At 40.0% G+C, this 24,118-nt stretch overlaps 1 long non-coding RNA gene across 1 annotated transcript in view; it reads right to left on the bottom strand.

Annotated features, from left to right (window-relative positions):
* LOC132534330 (uncharacterized) overlaps positions 1 to 23,395 on the bottom strand; it is a 325,111-nt gene extending 301,716 nt beyond the window's left edge. Inside the window, exon 1 of the long non-coding RNA XR_009546058.1 lies at positions 23,221 to 23,395. This is a non-coding gene — a long non-coding RNA (uncharacterized LOC132534330). The remainder of the gene's footprint in view (positions 1 to 23,220) is intronic.
* Positions 23,396 to 24,118: the final 723 nt, after the last annotated feature.

Raw genomic sequence — 24,118 nt, forward strand, 5'->3', positions numbered from 1 at the left:
TTTCTTTCTTTTCTTTTCTTTTTTTTTTGCCTCCAGGGACATCGCTGGGGCTCAGTGCCTACACTATGAATCCACTGATGCTGGAGGCCATCTTTTTTTCCATTGTCATTATTATTGTTGCTGCTATTGGATAAGACAAAGAGAAATTGAGAGAGGAGGGGAAGACAGAGATGGAGAGAAAGATAGACACCTGCAGACCCGCTTCACCACTTCTGAAGTGGCCCCCCTCCCCCTGCAGGTGGGGGCTCGAACTGGGATTCCTTGCACCTTATGATACGTGCACTTAACCCAGCACCCTACTGCCTGGCCCCTGAATGATCTTTCTTATTGGTGGAACTGGAACTGAAGAAACGAGGACAGAGAAGGAAGATACAAAATGGAACACAAAGGAAAACACACAGCAGTAACCCCAGCTCAGACTGAGTTGGGCATACTGCACCAAAGCAAAAGATGATCTGCGGAGGGAGAGTTTGGGGGAGTGTGCAAAGGGCCTTAGGGTATTCATATATCCATGTGTCCACCATACCTTAAACTATTAACTCTGCAATAAAATGAAAAGAAAAAGTAAGAAAAATTCCAACAGTGTCTGTCCCAGTGAGACCTAATATCCCTCAATTTCCTTTCCCAGCCCATAGTTGGGGTGGACAGAGCTAAAGCCACACGCAAGTTTTCTGCTGAGTACTGGTAGCCTCCCTCCAGTGGTTATGAATACACTTGCTCTCGCCTTAATTTCTAATACTAAATACTGTTAACCACGTTCTTCTGATGAAATTCTGCCACTCCTTCAAACACAAGTTTAGTGCAGAGTTAAGTGAACTGAAACCTCTCTCAGGAAAAATGCAGAGATGTGCCCATGTGGCAACAATCTTGTAAACGAAAATTCCCTTAATAAGGTGACACTCAAATTGGAAAAGATAATATTCTTCAAAATATGTATATAGTGAGTAATTATAAACTCAATCCCTTTGTTTCTATATACCTAACAATATCCCTGCTTGCTAGAGCAATTTCTAGAATGAAAATGGGAGCTTTTAGGTAGATGCAACAATGCTCTGAAAATAGGATCTTCCAGTTTTCTTGGAAGACCAGGTTAACAATGCAAGGGAGGAGAAGGGCATAAGATCAAGATAAATTCAGACCTATATCACTGTTGTACAGGTATGTAAAAAGATAATGTTTTGGGTTTTTTTTGCCTCCAGGGTTATCGCTGGGGCTCAGTGCCTGCACTACGAATACACGGCTCCTGGCAGCCATTTTTTTTCCATTTTTGTTACCCCTCTTGTTATTGTTATTGTGTTATTCCTATTGTTGATGTTGGGTAGGACAGAGAGAAACGGAGAGAGGAGAGGAAGATAGAGGTGGGGAGAGAAGGGTAGACACCTGCAGATCTGCTTCACCACTTGTGAAGTGACTCCCCTGTAGGTGGGGACCCAGGGGCTTGCATGGGTCCTTGACTTTCACACTATGTGTGCTTAACCTGTTGTGCTACCACCCATCCCCCATGGTCAAGAGATTTTTTATGAAACCCTCTCTGGAGACATCAACTCTTCACCTAGGTGTTCTTGCAATAGCCCAAACTGTGAAGTGTGCTACATTGAACTTAAGGAAGTTCATTTTCCTGACTAAAATGAAGTCATACAGTACAGTGTACTTAGTAAATTTTATCACCTTGCGGCCATCCACATCTGAAAAGTGGTCAATTCTCATTTGACACATGTTCTTTTCTTCTTTTTCTTCTAACGAGGCACCCTATATCCCATAAAACTCTGCTAGCTCCCAGGTAATAGGGCAGTTTTCCTTTCCCACACCCTCCAAGCTGGCAGCTGGTAAGGCCTCTATTTTGGTTCCACTGAGACTCCTTATTTTCAAGAATCTTTGGCACGTGATGTGTTAAAAAGGTTTTCCAAAAACATTCAGACATTCCAGCCAATTAGATTATGACACGCTAACCATTTCACAATGAAAATTTCTTCTCAGGCAAATGAGACTCTCAAACACAGCTCAAAATGATAGTGGAAAGGCTGGGAAGACAGCATAATTGTTGTGCAAAAGATCTTCATGTTTGAGGCTCTGAGCTTCCAGGTTCAATTCCAGCACCACCATAAGCCATAGCTGAGCAGTGCCCTGGTTTCTGTTGGTGTGTGCCTTTCTCTCTGTATGTCTTTTTCATCAAAATAAAAAAATATATTTAAAATAATAATAATGCTTTAAATAGTTGAAGGGTCTACAGTTAGAGGGTAGATTCTTGACAAAGTTTCTGTAGATCTCATCCACCCAAAAATAGGGAACACTGTTTATACCAAAAGATCCTAAATTACATGACAAATAATCTACAAGTACTACCAAAATTTTTCTAATCATACCTTATATTGTGGCATTAATCTCTTCAATGCACTTAATGCATGAGAGTATAGTGTAAAAAATAATAGATTTCATATATGCATATAGACCAGTTTGAATAAAAGTAGTAAGTTCATTTAAAAAGTAAAAAAAAAAATCAACAATTGAATCTATTGGTTTCATTTTTTACTTCAGTAAAAAAAGATGTGCAGCAATACAATAGAATGAAATTTTAGTCATACTAAATTAGTTATCAGACTGTGAAATGTCATAGAGGAGCAGGTCACCTGGTAGAGCGCACATGTTAGTTGCCATGCATGAGGACCAGAACTCAAACTGCACTATCCTGCCTGAGAAGGGGAAGAAGCTACTTGAATAGTTCTTCATACGTCTCTCCTTTTCTGTGTCTTTCCCTCTGCAAAAAGAGATGGCTTCAGGGGGAATGACAGTATCAGGTAGGGACCAAGCCCCAGTAAGAACCCTGGTGGCATGAGAAAATAATAATTACAGGGGGCCAAGCGGTAGGTAGCACACCAGGTTAAGCACAAGGCCTTGTGCAAAGATCCTAGTTCAAGGCCCCAGTTTGAGCCCCCGGCTCCCCACCTGCAGGGGGGTCACTTCACAAGCTATAAGCAAGTATGCAGGTATCTATCTTTCTCTCCCCCATCTTCTCCCGCTCTCTCAATTTATCTCTGTCCTATCCAATAAAATAGGAAAAATTGGCCTCCAGGAGCAGTGGATTCATAGTGCCAGCACTGAGTCCCAGAGATAATCCTGGAGGCAAAATAAATAAATAAATAAATAAATAAATAAAAGAGAGGGAGAAAAAAATAATAATTACATGGGTGGTTAAGAAAGTTGTGATATATTTACATGATGGCACACTACTCAGCTATCAAAGATGATGAAAATTATCTTCTTTCTCTCCTCTTGGATAGAGCATGAAGGAATCATGTTAAGTGAGGTCAGCCAGAAAAATCAGGGAAAATACCAAGTGTTCTGACTTATAGATGAAACTTTCTTAAGAAATAAATGTAAATCACACACAAAAAATGGACTAGTAATTGTCTGTTGCAGCAAGGTCAAGGACTGGGAAGTGTGGAACAGGCAAGGGAAGGGGTTTAGGGAAAGGTGCTGGGGACCAGGTACCCAATGTCAGAAGAGAAGGAAGTTGGTGGTAGGAGTGGTGTGAAGACACCTATCACAGAAAGATAAGAAATTATATGCATGCGACTACAACTGTGTTGTAAGCCATTATTTCCCTAATAAATAAATTTTTTAATTATGTAAAACTATGAATGCACAAGGCTATGTATGTGGCAAGGGGGTGGGGCATGGGGTATATACGAAATGTTTGGGTCTTGCTCTCAGTTATATTGTAAATCTTAAATAGCTCTAAAAACCTAGTTTATTGAAAGGTTTGGTAGAGTTTACTGTGTGCCAGCAGACTATAAATTGGTTACATGGTGTGAATTCCCAAGACGGAGACAGGGACTCCCATACTAAGGGGATACACAGTCACAGGTCATAAAATGTGGACCTCCAGAAGTTTGGCCATAGAGAAGCAACTAAAGCAACACAATAATCACCTGAAAACTCACCAAATCACACTGGGGATTTTTCAGAAACTCACCTGGCCACAGGTGAGTACAGGTGCACGAGGATAGTGACTAGAAAAGGGGTGAAGCTTTGACAGATGGCTGGACAAAAGGTTATGGGACAAAAAAGTTATATTCAGTGCCCATGTTCAGCAGAGAAGCAATTACAGAAGCCAGACCTTCCACCTTCTGCATCCCATAAAGATCTTTGGTCCATACTCCCAGAGGGGGAGAATTGATAGGGGAAGATGACCAGAGGGCTCTGAACTCCAATTCCATTGGGACCCAGAGAGAGAAGAGGAAAAACGGAAAGACATTCAGAAGTAGTAATAGGTGTAGGTGTGACTTAGAAAGGAAGAAAGAATCATGGAGGAAAATATATAATATCTGGCCCATATCTGTTACCTTGGAAGAATTACTGCAGTTTCCAATGGAGGGAATGGGGACACACTACTCTGGTGGTGGGAACAGTGTGGAATTTTACTCCTGTTGTCTCGTAGTTTTATAAATCAATAATAAAAAATGAAATTTGTAGGAACAACAACAAAAAAAGAACAAATCTAACTTTTCCTCCAACATAAAGACCCCAAATCTCATCTGCCTTTAGGTTCCTGATTACTAAGAAATTTGTTCTTCTTTGTATATTTTTTTAATCATGTATTTATTCACTTTTGTTGCCCTTGTTTTATTGTTGTTGTTATTGACATCATCACTGTTGGATAGGACAGAGGGAAATGAAGAGGGGGGGGGGGAAGACAGAGAAGGGGAGAGAAACACAAACACCTGCAGGTCTGCTTCCTGGCTTGTGAAGCGACTCCGCTGCAGGTGGGGATCCAGGGGCTCGAACCGGGATCCTCACGCTGGTCCTTGTGCCGCGCACCACCTGCACTTAACCAGCTGCGCTACCCCCCAACTCCCTTCTGTTTTATACTTAATGCTTTTCAGCCACCAAGTTGCAGATGCTACCTGGCTTCCCTGGGCCGACAATCTCACCAATGTGTTCTGGAATCTCACCTCCCCAGAACCCTACCCTACTAGGGAAAGACAGAAACAGGCTGGGGTTATGGATCATCCTGTTAATGCCCATGTCCACCAGAGAAGCAACTACAGAAGCCAGATCTCCCACTTTCTGAACCCCATAAAGATCATTGGTCCACACTCCCAGAGGGATAAAGAATAGGAAAACCTCCAATGGAGGGAGGGGATGCAGAATTCTGGTAGTTGAAAGTGTGTGGAATCCTACCCCTCTTATCCCACAATCTTGTTGATCATTATTAAATCACTAATAATAAAAGAGAAAACAAAAGAAATTCAGTTTCCTTAGGAAAATTTAGGCATGGATACTTCTAAAACAAAAATCTAAATAAATGTATTTTACATAGAAAAAAATTGTTGTGAATATTATATATTAGACACAATACCCATGGTAACCACAAAACAAAATATAGCACAGAAAAAAATCAGAAAGATTACTCAAACATTAATGGAGGCAAGAGGTGGTTCCTCAAAAGGATAAATAAAATAGGTAAATCAATGGCTAGTTTCACAAACAGGGTAAGAGAAAAAGCTATGACAAAAAACAATCAAGAATGAGAAAGATGAAATTACAACTGCAGACTTGATGAATGCATTCCTAGAACCACAGCACCAGCCAAGCTTTTCCTAAGAAAAGTTGCAAAAATAACTATCTCTGTCCTCATGCCACTTCCTTCCCTTCATTCTACAATAATTTATGAAAATTATTTAAAATTTTGGATTTTAGTGAATATTGCACAATCTGGTCTACAATTAGATTTGCATGTTTAAGATTTCTTTCAATGAAGGAAATCATAATTCTTTGGAAGCTAAGTTAAGCTTTGGAAAAATAACACAAATCTGCAAACACATAACTTTACAAAAAATTATTAAGAAATGAAAAGGCCTGTAATTTGACTTCCTGGGTAAAACACTTGCTAAAAGAAACCAGAGAGAAACTGGCACAGATAGCTACTATTCATTCCCACTTCTCAGCACTTAGAATAAACTGATTTCTATTACCAGGTGCTAGGGGCTGTGCAGGATGCCTCCACTATCAGTCCTAGGGAGCTAACATTGTATAGTTTAACCTTTTTTTATTGTTGTTGTTATTGATGTCATCGTTGTTAGATATGAGGGAGAGAAATGGAGAGGGGAGGGGAAGACAGAGAGGGGGAAAGAAAGAAAGACAGACACCTGCAGACATGCTTCACCGCATGTGAAGCGACTTACCCTGCAGGTAGGGAGCCAGGGGCTCGAGCCACGTGCACTTAACCCACTGCACTACGCCTGACTCCCTAACCTTCTTCTTCTTCTTCTTTTTTTTTTTTTGACTCTCTAACCTTCTATAGCACTAAACTAAAGCACGTGGCTACCAGGAGCCCCAGGTTGGTGGAATAAGCATGAAGAAGTTACTTCAAAGCCCTCTTTGACTGCAGCTTTTGTTTATGCCCTCTCTATGACTAATGCTTGCCACTTAATGATGTTCAGTAAATTCTTTTTTTTAATATTTTGTTTTAATTAGATTGAGATACAGAGAAACAGAGAGAATTACCAGAGCACTGCTCAGCTCTGGTTTATGGTGGTGTTGGGGATTGAACCTGAGACCTTGGAGCCTCAGGCATGAAAGTCATTTGTATAACCAGTATGCTGTCTCATCTCCCCAGCCCCCAGCAAGTTCCTAAGAAGCTGAGAACAACCTGAAATAAAATCTGAAATCCACTGCCTCTCCAGCTTCTCCAGGCCTTCAGTGGTTTATTGGAAGGCAGTGTGTGCTCTTCCTCAAGATTCTGTCATGGTGATTGATGATATGGGAGATGATTAAAGATTCTCAAACTCAGAGTTTTTAATATATTGGTAGTAACCCTGTCAAATAAATCACAAATAAGTAATAACTTATGAATGTCACTCAAAAATTACAAAAGAAGTCAAAATATATTTACTAGGATTCATCAGATTGTGACTTATTCTTGTTAACAGAAATGCAGTACTAGATTGATTTCAGCCTTACTTAGAGAATGAGTTTTTGTGTTTTGTTGAAAACACACTCTCAATGAACATAATAATAAGAAAACATCTAAACCTTCTTGCAGTAAATGAATTTCATTGTCTTTTCACATTAGTTTTCAAGGTCATGTCTATATAGCAAAAAAAAACACAAAAACTCATTAGTCCATATGAGTAGATCAAATTTATTGTGTGCATTTCCTTGTTTTGTAGGTAAAATTAAGCAATATCTAATTACTTAGAAATAAAAAATGATTATTTAAAATATCTATTAAAAAACCATCCCTTTCCACTCAGAATTTCAAGTTGTTTAAAGAGAATCAGAAGCACCATGTTAGCAATGATTCCGATGAAGGGGTGGATTCAAAGTTAGGAACTAGAATCTCTGCTCACCTGGAGCTCGCCGGCTCACCCAGTGTTGGAACACTTTTATTTTCTGATCCAACCTTACAGTGGAATTTCGTTATTCTAATTTATTTGTTTAACATATATATTTTAAGCGCTTAGGAGAACCAGCTGCTAAGACCATCAAAATGACTCGAACTAGATGAACTCCCTCTCACTGGGAAACTAGCATATCAGCAGAGGAGAGAGTCATAAGCAACACAAAGGTGTCAGGAAAGGCCCAAGAGTTGACACTATGACTAGACAAAGAGGTCAAAGAAGGACCCCCCCACAGAGGGGCAGTGATCAGTAACTCTGGATGTGGAATTAAACATAGAGAGAGTCCTCTAGGAGATGTCATAAAAGGGTGGGGTGGGGCACTCATACATTAACATGTGCAAGGGTTTGAGCCCCTGGTCCCCACCAGCAGTGGGGGAAGCTTTACAGTTGTGAAGCTGGTCCTGGTGCTCAGGTGTCTATTTCTTTCTCCTTCTCTTCCTTCCCCTCCCCTCTCAATTTCTCTCTGCCCTATCAAATAAAATTTTTAAAAGGGAGAAACAGCCACTGGGAGCAGTGAATTCTTAGTGCTGGCACCTAGTCTCAGCGATAACCTTGAGGGCAGCAAATAAATAAATAAATAAATAAATAAATAAATAAATGTGTGCTGAGTCTTGAATTTTTGTTGCCCTTATTGTTTTTCATTGTTGTAGCTATTATTGTTGTTGTCGTTGTTAGATAGGACAGAGAGAAATGGAGAGAGGAGGGGAAAACAGAAGGGGGAGAAAAAGACAGACACCTGAAGACCTGCTTCACTGCTTGTCAAGTGACTCCCCTGCAGGTGAGGAGCCAGGAGCTCAAACCAAGATCCTTTCGCCAGTCCTTGTGCTTCACGCCACGCAAGCTTAACCCGCTGCACTACCGCCCCACTCCCAAGTCTTGAATTTTTGGAAACAGATGCAGGAAGGAAAACAGATCAGCAGTGGGTAAGCATGTGTGTTAGTACACAAACTAATATGCTCACATCTTGGGCAGACAATAATGATACTTAAACTAGAGAGTAAAGAAGAGGGAAATAGTACAAACTTGGAAAAACCACTCAGCTCTACTTCAGTGCCCAACCTGTGTCCTTCATCTCTGTACTCTAAATAGCTTCAGTTCTCTTTACATTGATTTTCCTGCTTGCTTAGTGCTTGTGTCTTTAGTACTAGCTTTTAGTGCGATGCTTTCTAATAAAAACTCAATCCATATTTTCCTATGAACGAGTAGTTCCCACTTTCATTACGCTTTTCCCTGAACCATAATTTTTTTCAAATTCAATCTATCCTAGAATAGACCATGTGGGCCTCCACATACAAAGATCACAAAACAGCTCCAATGAATGCCCCCAAAGTACAACTGAAGACTTCTTCTATCACCCCTATGTGGACCCCAGCCACATTCCAAGCCTCAACCTTACATGCAGAGCCAGAATGGGAATGCGTTGAGGACAAGGTGAAGGCTTGTAGAAGGACTTCCAAGTTTCTGAAGTTTTCTCCATAACACTGGCTGCTGTGCCACTAACATCTGTTTATCTCATAAAACACCTGTGCCTTGATTGTCTGTGATATCAGATGGAAGCACTTACTCTATATTTCTATTCCTATTCTACATTCTAAAATGGACCTTTAACATCCCAGTATCTGTAACCTGTAGTCTAATATTGGTATTATAAGTATATGGCATTTCAAATGGTCTTTTCTGTGCATTGCTTCAACTGATACTTATGTGATTTTATTTATTTACTTATTTATTTATTCATTTACTTATTTATGAGAAAGATAGAAGGAGAGAAAAAGAGCCAGACATCACTCTGGTACATGTGTGTTGGTATGTCCCCTTCCCCCCGACCACTGAAGAATTGGTTTGCCCCTTGCTAGTTTCGCGCCCCGCTTTCTCCCCACCCCCTATACTAAGGATGGGCAGAGTACCAGCAGCGGCAGCGGAGAGAGGATGATGGAGAAAAACACATGGTGTGGTGATTTGCCCGTTCGTGAATAAAGATTAAACTGCGTTCTCAGCCCAGCCGTGTGTCTCTGGTCGTCTCTGTTACCCGCCCGTGAAGCCAGCCCGGATAAAACAACACATGTGCTGTAGGGACAGAAATCCCAGCCTCATGTCTGAGAGCGTTCAGTGCTTTAACCACTGCACCACCTCTCTACCTTCCCTCTCAAATTCTCTCTACCCTATCAAATGAAAGTTAAAAATAATAAATAAATAATAAATATCTAGGTAGTCTATGGCAGGAAAAAAATAGTTTTGCCATATCTGCTCTAAAAGCTCTTGGCTTCTGTGTTACTCAGTTTTGTTTTAGCTATTTCAAGTAGATAATTATCTCTAACTGTAAACAGCATTCACAGCTTTTCTTAAGTACCCCCAGTTCCTGCTAATATCCAAAAATGATCAGCTTAGATGTCTCTATTTGTGCTGTTTAATGAGGAAAATGCTTCCTGACAATAATTACAGAGGTAAACATGATGGCAGAAGTTACAAAGCTGTATTTGACACTTCCTACAATTTCTCTAACTAATCAATTTGATAAGAGAAGCAAGAAACCTTCACTTTTTAAAAACTCCTTAGCAGACATCAGCCCAGTTCCCTAACCTCTGGGGGGTGTGTGTGTGTGTGTGTGTGTGTGTGTGTGTGTGTGTGTGTGTGTGTGTGTGTGTGTGTGTGTGTATGTGTGTGTCTACTCTTTATCCAACCACCTAATGATTGACCCTTAAGATGCTTTCATATTTTGGCTAGTGTCAATAGTGCCATAATGAACCCAAGTGTATGCGTACTGCTTTTAAGTTGTGTTTTCATAGTCTTCAGAAATATTCATACTATGGGACCAGGCAGTGGGGCACCAGGTTGAGCACACACACTATAGTTGTAGCTCAAGGCAGCAGCTAGTCCCCACCTGTGGGAGGAAGGCTGCACAAGTGGTGAAGCAGGGCTGCAGGTGTCTTTCTGTCTCTCTCTTTCTACTTCCTCCTTTCCTGTCAATTTTTCTCAGTTTCTATCCAATAATAAAGAAATAAAAAATATAATTAAAAAATAAAATGAAGGTTAAAAAAGAAATATTCATAAAAGTAGGATTATCTGTATTACAAGGTAAATATGATTTCAATTTTTAATAACTTTGATACTGTTTTCCAAAGTGGTTGTACCAGTTTATATTCCCAACAAAAGTGTAGTGTTCCTTTTACTGTACATTATACCAAATACTTGTTATCTCTTATCTTTTAAGTCAAGAATAATAAACATTTCCAAGACTTGAAACAATGTCTCATTATGATTTTAATCTGCTGAATAGATTCCTAGGAAAAAGTAACTGCAATCATGTTTCCATATACCTATTAGCTACCTTTATATCTTCTTATGAAAATATTGTAATCACATCTCATACTCATAGATTGAAAGAATTAGTATCATCAAAATGACTAATCTACACAGAGCCATATACAGATTTAATGCAATCCCTATGAAGGCCCCACCAATTTTCCTCAAGAAATCAGGCAAAAAGTACAAAAGTTTATCTGGAGACAGAAAATATCCAGGAAAGTCAAAGCAATCCTGACGGAAAAGAGCAAACATGGAAACATTATGCTTTCTGACCTCAAAATATACTATACAGCCACTATAATCAAAACAACCTGGTACTCAAATCAAAATAAATACAAAGACCAGTGTAATAAACTTGAAATCAGCCCTCATATCTACAATTAATTTTTAACAAGGGTGCCCAAAACATTAAACGAAAAAAGAAGAGCCAATTCAACAAATGTTACTGGGAAAATTGGGTCGAAATATGCAGAAGAAGGAAATGACCACTGAATTTCATCATATACAAAAGTTAACTGCAGGGAGTCAGGTGGTAGAGCAGCGAGTTAAGCGCAGGTGGCGCAAAGCACAAGCACTGACTTATGGAAGGATCCCAGTTCGAGCCCCCACCTGCAGGGTAGTCGATTCACAAGCAGTGAAACAGGTCTGCAGGTGTCTTTCTCTCCCTCTCTCTGTCTTTCCCTCCTCTCTCCATTTCTCTCTGTCCTATCTAACAACAACATCAATAACAACAATAATAACTACAATAATATAACAACAAGGGCAACAAAAGGGAATAAATAAATAAATATTTTTAAGAAATATTTTTAAAAAGTTAACTACAAATGGATCAAAGATTTATAAGTTAAATGAGAAATTATCTGGGAGCCGGGCGGTAGCACAGTGGGTTAAGTGCACGTGGCGCAAAGTTGCAAGGGCCGGTTTAAGGATCCCAGTTCGAGCCCCTGGCTCCCCACCTGCAGGGAAGTCACTTCACAGGCGGTGAAGCAGGTCTGCAGGTGTCTGTCTTTCTCTCCCCCTCTCTGTCTTCCCCTCCTCTCTCTTTTTCTCTCTGTCCTATCTAACAACAACAACAACATCATAACAACAACAATAACTACAACAATAATGAAAAACAACAAGGGCAACAAAAGGGAAAATAAATAAAAGTTCCTAAAAAAAAGAAAAACAAATTATCAAATACTTAGAAGAAAACATGTAAGTTTCTGCAACAACTTCACTGATTCAAATCCAATTGTAAGGAAAACAAAAGCAAAGACAGACCAATGTGATTATGTCAGACTGAACACTTTTGCATGGCAAAAGGAATAACTAACATAACAAAGAGAACCCCTAACACTGAGTGGGAGACAATCTTTACATATTATATAGCAGACAAAAACTGATAACCAAAATAAACAATAAACTCAACAAAGTAAATAGTAATAAGACAGGCATCACTAAAATGGAGAAGAGATGGACAGAATTTTCTCCTAAAAAAGATCCAAAGGGCCAAAAGATATATCAAAAATGCTCAGATATTTCCCTAATCATGGAAAAGCAAATAAAAACAACAGTAAGATACCACTTTACACCGGGTCTAATGTCACACATTAGAAAAAGCAAACACCAACTGCTGGAGAGACTGTCTGGAGAAACGGGCTCTCCTACATTACTGATGGAAATGTAAGTTGGTCCAACCCCTTTGGAAAACAGTCTAGAGATACATGAAAACTCTATAAATGGGATCTGTCCAAAGAAAACAAAATCAACTATCCTAAAAGGCACACCTATTTTCATAGAATCACAGTGATTGATCAGGCTGTTTCCTACTATTGTCATATGAGTTATATATATATATATATATTTGGGAAATCTCTAGAGTCAGTTTATAATCTACAGAAAATGTGGTAGCATGACTTGCTACCACAAGTCATGGTTGCTTTTGGCCAAGAACAACTTTAGACTGAGGTCTGAAAGACATATGACATTTGTCTATAAGCAAATCTATCTTCAAAGACTAAAGCTCCACTGCTACTAAGGTGTACCAAGAAACTGTAGCCAGAAGCATTGTTGGCCACAAGAATACTCCCAAAATATAAGAAAAGTATCACTCCGATGGTTATATGGACTTTATTAATGAGACTATATTCACATGAGTGTAGAGCTTCTACCGTCTTTATTTTTTTCAATGTTGTCTATCATTTTATAGCCACTGCCTAGAACTCATGTTATTTGTACATATTGCTAGGATTCTGACCACGTTCATTTTTTTTTTTTCTGTGCTCACTCAGTAGTGTCGGCACCAAATAGCATAGTCTATGAGGTCTGCAATGGTGTCTTATTCAATTACAGCAGATAGGTTGCAAGCATGCTAAAACTGTGGGAACAATGATAAGATCTCTAACAATTTTATTATCTGTGTTCATCAATGTATGGGAAGTAGACATGCATTACATAAATTGATTTAACTATATATTGAAAAGTGCATGAATTTTTAAATTAGATGTTGACAATTAGCCCAATATAAAAAAGGGAAAGATGGGAAATGATATAGAAAATGTTCATATTATACCACAAAAAAAACTTAATATTTGATCATTTAAAAAATATGAAATATAGTGGCCAAGACAGCTGCATGAACACAACTTCAGGCTGTCCTCAAGAAATCCCTTCAGATTCATGTATATCTAAAGAGAAATAAGATTTCTAGTAAGATTTCAGTAGGAGAGAGACAGCAGAAGAGAAGATACAAAGAAGACACAAAGGAAATTTGTGGCTTGTATATGAACAGCAAAAAGTACTGAAAAAGACAAAGGTGGGTGGTGAGTTTTCTCCCCACCCTACCCAGTACCCCAAAGCCCAGAAAAGAGCTGGTTCTGGAAGGACAAAGGAGAGTGAGGCAGTGGCTTCACTATTAGAACAACAGCTCCACCCATTCCTGAGACACAACACAAAATGGCTGACTTCTGGGGTCCTGGAACTAACAGTCTAGAGGCCACTTTGTACCACACCTGTACAACAAGGTAAGACTGTAAGGGCTGCTGCCCCTACAGGGAACCACAGTGCCCCTTTCCTGACTTTTAGAATTTCAGGCAGTCAACCACCAGCCTACCAAGGGTTTCTGTCACATATTTCAACAACAACCAGTATCTACACCCTAAAGTGATCAAAAGTTACAGTGGAATCTCAACTATTAATGCAACACCACAACTACTGCTCCTAAACAGAGAAACTAAAACCTGACCCAGGCTTCAGTGGCAAACCCCTCCCAACTGGTACATTGCTGTCAGAGAAACTTGTGGACTGGGGTGTACTGCTCTGTTACTTGGGAGTTGCTCCCATGGACTGACCTACATCTGTAGAGGGACTCTGATATATCCTACCTTTATATCAAATAAAGCAAAGCTTTATCTCTGAGAGGTTCCAAAAGGACTCTTTCTAGGGACTCAGTTGTAACAGCAATTCCCCTCCTGGGGATATAGCTTAAGGAATCAAACAAATCTTCCAAAACAATCTGTGTATAACTATGTTTATAGCAACACAGATTATAATAGCCAAAACTAGGAAACAACCTAGGCATCCATCAACAGATGAGTGGCTGAGAAAGTTGTGGGTTTAGTTATTTTTGCCTTTAAAATATTTGAAAGAAATAAAAATGCTCACACTTCATTTAAAAGTTTGATTATTACAGGGGTCAAATGGTGGTACACCTGGTTAAAAACACACATTACTGTGTGCAAGGACCCCAGTTCAAGCCACTGGCTCCCACCTGCAGGGGGAAAGCTTCATGAGTGGTGAAACAAGGGTGCAGGTGTGTCTCTGCTCTGTCTTTTCCCCTCTCTTTCTTCCCCTCCTTTCTCAATTTCTTTCTCTATCCATAAAAAATAAATACATACATTTTTTAAAAAGTTTGATTACTATGGAAATATTTGTGAAGGGAAAAATGAAAACACTACATAAATTAAGTTGAGTAAATAAATACTTGGATGTACATGTTATGTCATTTTATGAAATCATATTTTTGTAAAGAATTTGATGACAAAGGAGACAACTCCTAATGCTAAACCCGACAACCCAAGTAAATGCTCATCATAAAGATCTGTTCTCCTCTTTCAGAGCCCAATTTTGTCTCCATGTACCCACAGGATTTCCATTTATAGGGGTGACACAGAGAGGCTATATCTATCAAAAGAAGTTCACTGTAGAACTTACTGAGGTACAACCATGGCAGGGTAGTCACTAGCCAACTAATCACCTAAATTACTGTTCTATACCAAGAACAATAAATCACAGAAAAGTTGCACAGCACACATCAGGGTCCACCTGGAAGACATGCCATTCTCTGGTGGGAGATGAAATATGGGCCGTGGTCAACTGAAAAAAGAATGACCAACATATCAGACATGTCTCATTAGCAGTTGTCAGGTGCAAATGTTACTGATGTACAACAGCACAGCTTAGGAACACAGAAAAGACTGTGGACTCTTAAGTCCAGGCTTCAGGGAACTTTCTAAGGAGCCAACGTGCTGAACTGTCTAAAAAGATTCACATCTAGAGTAGAAAGAGAAGTTATCAAAAACTGATAACTGAGACCAAATGAGTTAAGTCTGGCCAAGTCCTCCTTCCATGATGCAGAATTAGAGTGAATTTTGCCTCAATAAGAAAAGGGATGGTGAGTGTGGGAGGTAACATAATGGTTATGCAAACAGACTTTCATGCCTGGGGTTCTAGGGTTTCAATCCCCTGCACCACCATAAGCCAGAGCTGAGTTCCAGTGCTCTGGAAAACAAGACAGAAAAGGGATGGTTTCCTCTCTCCACCATCACTGGTCACTTCCATCAGGAACATCATTATAAGCCCTTTTGTGGGCTTCTTCAGGACCTTACCCTCACCATGGACTAGCAATAACAGTAGGGACCGCCCTACTCGACAAAAGGAGGCTGGGTCATCTTACTCTGCCACTCCAGGAAAACTGGTCCTGAAATGAGTGCAGCCCAGAAAGTTCCCACCTGTGACCATGGACTGCAAGCTCAGACTGACAAGGACCCTGAGGTTACACCGGCTCCTATGCTAAATAACATGACTATATATAGGCCCTGCATCAGATCGACATGCTAAATAAAGTTAATTGTTTTTTATTATTTATTGAGGATATTAATGATTTACAATTGACAGTAAAATACAGTAGTTGAAAAAAGAATTAATAGAGCCAAAAAATTGTTGACTGATAATGTGCCTGAAGACTGGAAAAGTTCATATGAAGAGCTGGGGAATCACCATTTTGAGGATAGCTATTAGGCATGTTTTAGTTATATTCCAAAGAGCCCATGACTATACTAGTTTGTTTTTTTCCTGACCCTGACATCTGATATGCAGGTGGATCTAAGTTATTGACTAGGGAGATGGTGGAAAAAGGACCAGAAAGCTGGATCAGGGAAGAAAGTAGCTCCCAAATATGGGAAAGGTGAGTAAATATTGACTGTAAACCCATCAATTAGATCTGATTTTTCTGGCTCTATATGTTAACTCTTTTTTCAGCCACCAGGTTTCAGATGCTAACAAGATGCCAACTAGACTTCCCTGGACAGATGACCCCACCAAAGTGTCCTGGAGCCCCAATTCCCCAGAACCCCGCCACACTAGAGAAAGAGAGAGACAAGCTGGGGGGGGGGGGTGTATCAACCTCCCAATGCCCATGTCCAGCAGGGAAGCAATTACAGAAGCCAGACCTCCCACCTTCTACACTCCATACTGACCCTGGGTTCATACTCCCAAAGAGATAAAGAATGGGAAAGCTTTCAAGGGAGGGAGATGAGATACAAAACTCTGGTGGTGGAAACTGTGGAAATGTACCCCTCTTATCCTATGGTCTTATCAATATTTTTTATTTTATAAATAAATTAACAACAAAAAAGCAAGGAAGAAGATTAAAACAAAAAAATCAAAAGAAAATATAAATCCCATGCTCATAGCTGTGCTATCTACAGTAGGCAAAATATACAATCAGCCTAAATGCCCATCAACATATGATAGAGAAATTTTGAGATACATACTCAGTAGAGTATTAACTGGCCATTTAAAAGATGTCATGGTGTCATTTAGGACAAAATGGCCAGAACTGGATGTGATGATGCTAAGAGAAATAAGAAGTGAAAGACAACTCCAAGTCTGTTTCACTCATATGTGGCTAACAGATAAAAACAAATATGCAGAAATAATAACCAACTCTTGTACTTTATGAAAACTCTCATGATTACAAGGGGAGGGGTGGGATGGGCAAATGGATGAAGACAGCTCTATCTGATGTGACAGTACAGGAAGTTTGGTGGTAGGTGCAGTACATATCATTATGAAAACATACTCCTAAAGTCTTCCTGTAAACAAGTATTAAAACAGAACAAAAATATTTTGAGGAAAAAAATGTGAATTGTAGAAATTTCATTATATTACTTACATTTCCCACAAGACATTCAAATTATAGCCTGCATGGTCACAAAGGTCGCAAGGGAAGTATCAGGTTTGGTCAGGAACCTGAAGGGTCAGGGGAAAGTATGGCCCAGAGTCCTTATAATGTGTTATGCAGAAAAACAGTTCAGAAATGGAAAGGAATTCACTAACATTCTAGGCTATCAATGTCATCTCTCCTTGTCTGATTCCTGATCCTATCTTATTCAGACAAAGGAATGTGGCCTCCTGGGCTATAAGAGTCAGATAGAGAAGGTGGTTTGGAATACTGCTTTGGAAGGGTTACTCTATCTATGAAATGCTTGTTCCTAAAGAGAACCTTTCATTATCACTAAGAATAATCTATCTTTTTACTATATTTAACATCTGAGAAGCAGTATTCCATTGTGTATATACACCACAACACTCTGTTGCTCATCTGTCCTTAGGCATCTGAAAGTTGGATGGGATGTGGTGTATTACACCAGAGCAAAGAACTATGGGGAAGAAGAGGAAGGGAAGAGTGGAGGGGGCTTGGCGCCCTGCTCAATGATGGTGGAAAAGGAACAAAGTTTGAAGTGAGAATATACTTAACAGACCTCTCTCGGGGAGATGAGACACTGTGCCCTTGTGTCAACAACTGTACTATAAATAATGAAATCCCAATAAAATGATTGAAAAGTTAAAATTTGAAACTAACCCCTCTGAGTAGCAGTTGCTCCCCAAGGCAGATATCATAGGTGCCAAAGTATCCATAATACAGACAGCAAGAACTATAGTTAATACGTTGTCCATGAAGAAATAGTTCCCCCCAGCACCTCGGAATTACAGAATTATCTTATCCTAGGCAGGGTTATCTCCTTCTTTAAAAAAATAAATAAGTAAAATTAAGAGTAGTCACATTTGATGTCATTCATGGCACTGAGTCTCCAGTTCTCCAGCCCTTCATAGTGGATGATTCATCTGCCTTGCTGATTGCTGATCCTCCCCCAATACCTAGTAGATTACAAAAGACGCTAGTGTGAGAATTCTTCAAAAGAGTATAAGCATGTTAGCTATCAGGCTCAGGCAAAAATTAGTAAAGTCATGGCCCCTCAGACTATACCTAAAATAGACCTACTACCTTTTTCCAAAATGGAGATCCCAAAACTCATCTGCTATAGTCTTGCCTTTATGTTCCTGTGGTCTTGCCAATATTTTTTATTTTATAAATAAATTGATACCAAAAAGAGTATAAGCATCAAGGGTGTGGTATATTCTCCAAAATGGCAACATTTGCTTTCTAGGAATGTGTGTCTTCATTCCAATGATGTTCCAAAGCTTACAATATACTGTCACTCCAAGCACAGCTAAAAGCTTGTGCTTAAAAAAGCCTGCCAAGTTGCCAGGTAGCCCAGATCAAATTTAGAATGAGATAATGTAAAGATTACAGAGTGGTAAGAAGGGTACAATGGAATACATATACTCCCTGAATGGAACTCAGCCCTAGAAATACAGAATGGGGACTAAAAATCCCTCAGAACTGGGATTGTTAAGGCAGGGCTCTAGAAACTGTCAGTCTGGCATTTGAGTGTGGTGCATTGAAACGAATGAGACAGGACAACAAACGTGATTAGACCAATGTGCAGCTACTCACATTTGCAAGTTTGTTAGGTAATTTCATATTCTTCTGGAGCTAAGCCAGCTGATGGACTGTGGCATAAAATAACCAGTGTCACTGAGGTGTGAAGTTCCCATAAGAGCTGGCAGGCAAAAGTATGTGGAAAAGGGTATCAAATAGTCTCTGTGTGTGAGCAGACAGAACAAATGCATGTAATCACATGGTGCCCATTTGCAGAATGACACTTTGTTTCAACAAGCTGACAATAACATGAATTTTCCCTAAGTGTAACTCTTAATGGTTTAGAGGAAAAAAATAAAATGCATTTTCTTTCTGGATGTCAATGATAAGACGACTATGGTTAAAGTCTACTTTACTTGGGAAACAGTGGGTACCTGGAGGTTAACTAAAATGTATCAGTATTTACTTGAGAGACTTTCAGATTGAAAAGCATGAAAAGGTACAATAATAGCCCTGAAAAACATATATTTACCCTATACTTCCGTTTGACCTTGCCTGCACTCTCTTGCCATTCCCCTATAAAAGGTAAAGTTCTTACTGAGAAGGGACCACCCCACCAATGATCTTCCATTTTTACTCTCATTCATTCCTAAGTCCAAACTGGCTTCTCTGGAACTGATTAGGCCATTGTCACCAATGGCTTCCTACCTGCCAAACTCAGTAAACATATTTGTCCCACTTGCCACCTTTGTTACATTTAAAGACTCCATTGATAATTATGGACAGTCCAAGGAAGTGTCTCATGAAACCAAAGATGCACGTCAGGTTTGGGGACCAGAGGTAAGGGGGCCACCGTAACTTCCAGCTCCAATATCTAATACAGCAAAAACAAAAAGGGCAAAGAGAGGTGAACGCACACTCTGAAAACATGACTCATATGGAGACACTGTTCTTTGGAGCAAGTACTGAATTTTAAAGACAGATGAAAAATCATTATTCAAAAATGTAAAAAGTTACATTTCTGCATACACATTTTTCTTTTTTCAAAGTACTCTTACTCCTTTTGTGTCAAAGGAACATGACTTCAATAATAAACTCAGGTGAGGCAAATACCAGGATAGGGTTGTCTACTGTACAGATTACTCAGCCAAACAGTTGCCAGCTTGTGTTCTGAAATTTGACTCTGCTATGAAGTTAAACAGCCATGTCCAGCTGCTATGAACCAATCTTTGGGCATATTAACACTTTCGCTTTTCACCTTCCCTTAATAGCTCATAATGCTTTTCATTAGGAAGCCAGCCACCCCTTCCCCCTTAATCCTAGACCTTTCCTCACAGCAGCAAAGAGATGATAAAGAATTTTTAGAGTAATCAGTAGAGTATATTTTACCTGATTAACTGCAAAATCACTGACAATGAAGATACTGTTTAATTCACTTCTGATGCCCAGTACAATGTATAGCAATGAGCAGGACTCTATAAACTTTTATTGGAGGTAATATTATTACTAACCAACAAGAGCAACAATTTGAGTCAATAAATCTTATAAAACAAAAATGCCCAACTCCTAAATGCAATGTCATAGGCAAGTGAAATTACTGAGCTATTAGGAGCCAAGGATTTTAATGATGCACATTTTACATGTGCTCAATACAAGAAAAAAAAATAGAAGCCCAAGAATTAGTTTAATGCCACTTGAGCCTATAGTACAGATCTGCTCTCTGTCTTCATAGTAGTACGTTGCAAGAACACTATTTGAAAGAGTGTCATATTCTTTTACTGCATATTCAATAAAAGTATAATAAAAATGAAATGTTGGAGTCCATAGGAAGTATTGCTATAGACTTGCTATTTATTTCCTCCACTAAAGTAAAATCCTATTTTGCCAACATAAAAATCCAGGAATAAATAGATAGATACTGGATAAATTATAATCGGTATAAAAGTAGCTTCAATGTTCAGCAGGGAAGCAATTATAAAAGCCAGACCTTCCACCTTCTGCATCCCACAATGACCTTGGGTCATTTAATCTCACAGGGTTAAAGAATAGGAAAGAATACCTGATCCATCTTTTCTCTGCCCTCAGGACCGCCCTCTGGCTGCTGGTTACTGATAACCCTGCTTCCTCGTTCCTTTAACTGATTCTGACCCTCCCCCGACCCCTTGTCTCTCTGACCATATATGTTATAGACAATTTACCTCCCCCTGCGATCCCTTAAAATCCCTGCTTTGCTGTTCAATAAACGGACTGTTCGCCAACACAGTCCCCAGGTCATCACTTGTGGCGTCACTAGCCATGGACACTGACAGAGTCCCGTAGTACTCGACACTGCTGCCTCAAGGTATATCCTTCTTGACACCAGTTTCTGGTGCATGACAGAGTGGGCACGTCAGAAGGCCTGTACCTGAGAGAGGCCCCCCCACAAGAGCCCAGCAAAAAAGTCACTTCAGAGTTTCTAAGAGACTTCTCTCCCTACCTGGGGAAGAGCAGGGGATATGGACAATTAGTGAACTCTTTTTGTCGCTAAGGTTCTCTGCCTTACCTCCAAAATGTGTTCCTTCTGCCATATAAAGAAACCCTCTAGGGAAGCAGAGGATGTGACTCACAAGCAGAGTACATACTTTGTATATACAAGGTTCACAGTGGGGGCAGGGTAGTGGCACAGCTGACTGAGCACATGTGTTACAACGTACAAGGACTGCAGTTCAAGCAGCTGGTCCCCACCTGCAGAGGGAAAGCTTGTCAAGTGGTAAAGCAGTGCTGCAGGTGTCTCTCTATCTCTCTCCCGTTCCCTTCCCTCTTGATTTCTCTCTGTCTCTATCCAATAAATAAGGAATAAAATTTAATTTAAAAAACAAGGTTAAGGGTTAAACTCCTGGCACTGTATAAGCCAGAAAAGTACTCTGGTTTCTCTCTTATGAAGTAATGAAATATATCTTTTTAAAATAAATAGTACTTTAAAATAATATTTTTTACAACAGTGAATGGGCTCAACAGAATAACTCACTTGGATGGTGCACTGCTTAGCCATGAGAACAATGGAGGTTCAATCCTCAGCCCTCATCATATTGAAGGAAGTTTCAGTATTATGGTTTCCTTCAAAGAAAAGAAAAGAAGAGATGAGAAGAGATGAGAAGAGAAGAGAAGAGAAAAAAATGACAAACAAAAAGACTACAGGTTCTCCTGAACAAGGAAACATTTTAAAAATATATATAGGGCAAATGGACTACTTCTACCGTCAACTCCACGACTCACCTGTCCAGAATCAATGAAGTACTATACCAGTTACCAGTAAGACAAACAGCAACAGTACAAAAAGGAAGGTAGGTACCAAGTAATATCTCAGTTGGTTTCAGAAAGCCAGACACGTGCGTGTAAGTATATGAAAAAGGACTTCTATAATCTCAATAAAAAAAACTACAGTGGAGTCAGGTGGTAGTGCAGTGGGTTAAGCACACGTGGTGCAAAGCACAAGGACCTGCATAAGGATCCCTGTTTCAGACCCCGGCTCCCCACCTGCAGGGGAGTAGCTTCACAGGCAGTGAAGCAGGTCTGCAGGTGTCTATCTTTCTCTCCCCCTCTCTCTTCCCCTCCTCTCTCCAACAACAATGACATCAATAACACAACAATAACTACAACAATAAAAAAAAACAAGGGCAACAAAAGGGAAAATAAATATTTTTTTAATTATTAAAAAAAAGTACAGGCAGGGGAGACAGCATAATGGTTCTGCAAAAGACTTTCATCCCTGAGGCTCTGAGGTCCCAGGTTGAATCCCCCTACACCACCAGAAGCCAATGCTGAGCCATGCTCTGGTCTATCTTTCTCTCTGTATCTGTCTCTCAGTAGAATAAAATGTGCATAATCCTAGAGCTCTGGTTAGATATTTTGGAGCTTACTGTTAGTAAGGATTCTCTCCACACTGCCAAAGAAATGCTCACATTTGTTAGGCTTTGTATGTTAACTCTTTTTTCAACCACCAGGTTTCAGATGCTAACATGATACCAACTGGACTTCCCTGGGCAGACGACCCCACCAATGTGTCCTAGAGTCCTGCTTCCCCAGAGCCCTATCCCACTAGGGAAAGAGAGAGACAGGCTGGGAATGTGGATTAACCTGCCAACACCCATGTTCAGCGGGGAAGAAATTACAGAAGCCAGACCTTCCACCTTCTGTACCCCATAATGGCCCTGGGTCCATACTCCCAGAGGTATAAAGAATAGGAAACCTATCAGGGGAGGGTATGGGATACAGAGTTCTGGTGGTGGGAACTGTGTGGAGTTGTACCCCTCTTATCTTATGGTTTTTGTCAATATTTCCTTTTCATAAATAAACATTAAAAAAGAAAAGAAATGCTCACTCTTGAGTCACTCCTAACTTTCCAGGTGAACATATGGAATCTAACCCTGAATGTGCTTTTGGGACTTTCACTGAGTGGATCAGACAGCCTGGCAGTCCCGCCAACACAATTAGGACTGAAGCTCTCACCCTGCATGCAGATAGTAATCAATCCAATTTGCTCACCTCCTGAAGTTATCTGCCCCCTGCCACTCTTCCTCAGGAAACGGAAATGAAGCCCCCTCATGAGTAAGGCATGATGGATTCTTCAGTAATTGATGGTGACAGGAACAAGGCTAATGGCTGGGCGTAAACAAGCACAAGCCACTTGAGCTGCATCCCAGCAGCCCAGACTCCTGTGAAGAATAACAGCAGCATCTCCACAGCCTTACCTTGATTTATAAAAGAAAATGTCAATCGTGGGGGCAGATGCTGTTAAAATCCATCTCTTTTTACTATTCAAATTGCCAGGTGATTTAATCATCCTCCTTAATAAGTTACAATGAACTAACCTTTAGAGATGTCTCTGCAAGCAGGAATACTTAAAAGCAGAATGTTAGATGTTCCTCTCTGCTCTGTGAAATTTGCTACAATCCTGGGGCAAGTATTTGGTCCACTGATGTGAGACGATGGATACAGAACCTCTGATATGTTTTCTACACTCCAGCTCCTGCCCCATTCCAGGTAGGAATCCTTATCCTTGCCTTATAGAGAAATTATCTCAAACTCTGGGAGGTTAAATAGTTTCTCTGGCATCTCAAACATTGTGAAGCCCCCTATGCAGGAGGCATGCATGTTTGTCCTTGTGGTATATAGTCTCATGTACCCAGCAGACTTTAAATCATAAAACAAGCAATTTCCCTGTTCTTTACTTACCTCTACAGATTCTCTGCCCCCCATCAAATACCATCAGTCATGTGTACCCTCACTGAGGCAAAAACATACCTAGGCTCCTGTAGCCTACAATACTTTTTGTTAGAACTTGAACTTGGCAAATAAGCAGGTCTGACCTTGGGGTGAGAATGCCTCCCTCCCTTGGATCCCTTCCAGGTGCTGATGGATCTTGTTCTCATTCCAGCATCAC

The sequence above is a fragment of the Erinaceus europaeus genome, chromosome 18 (assembly GCF_950295315.1).
Source record: "Erinaceus europaeus chromosome 18, mEriEur2.1, whole genome shotgun sequence".
Lineage (NCBI taxonomy): Eukaryota > Metazoa > Chordata > Mammalia > Eulipotyphla > Erinaceidae > Erinaceus > Erinaceus europaeus.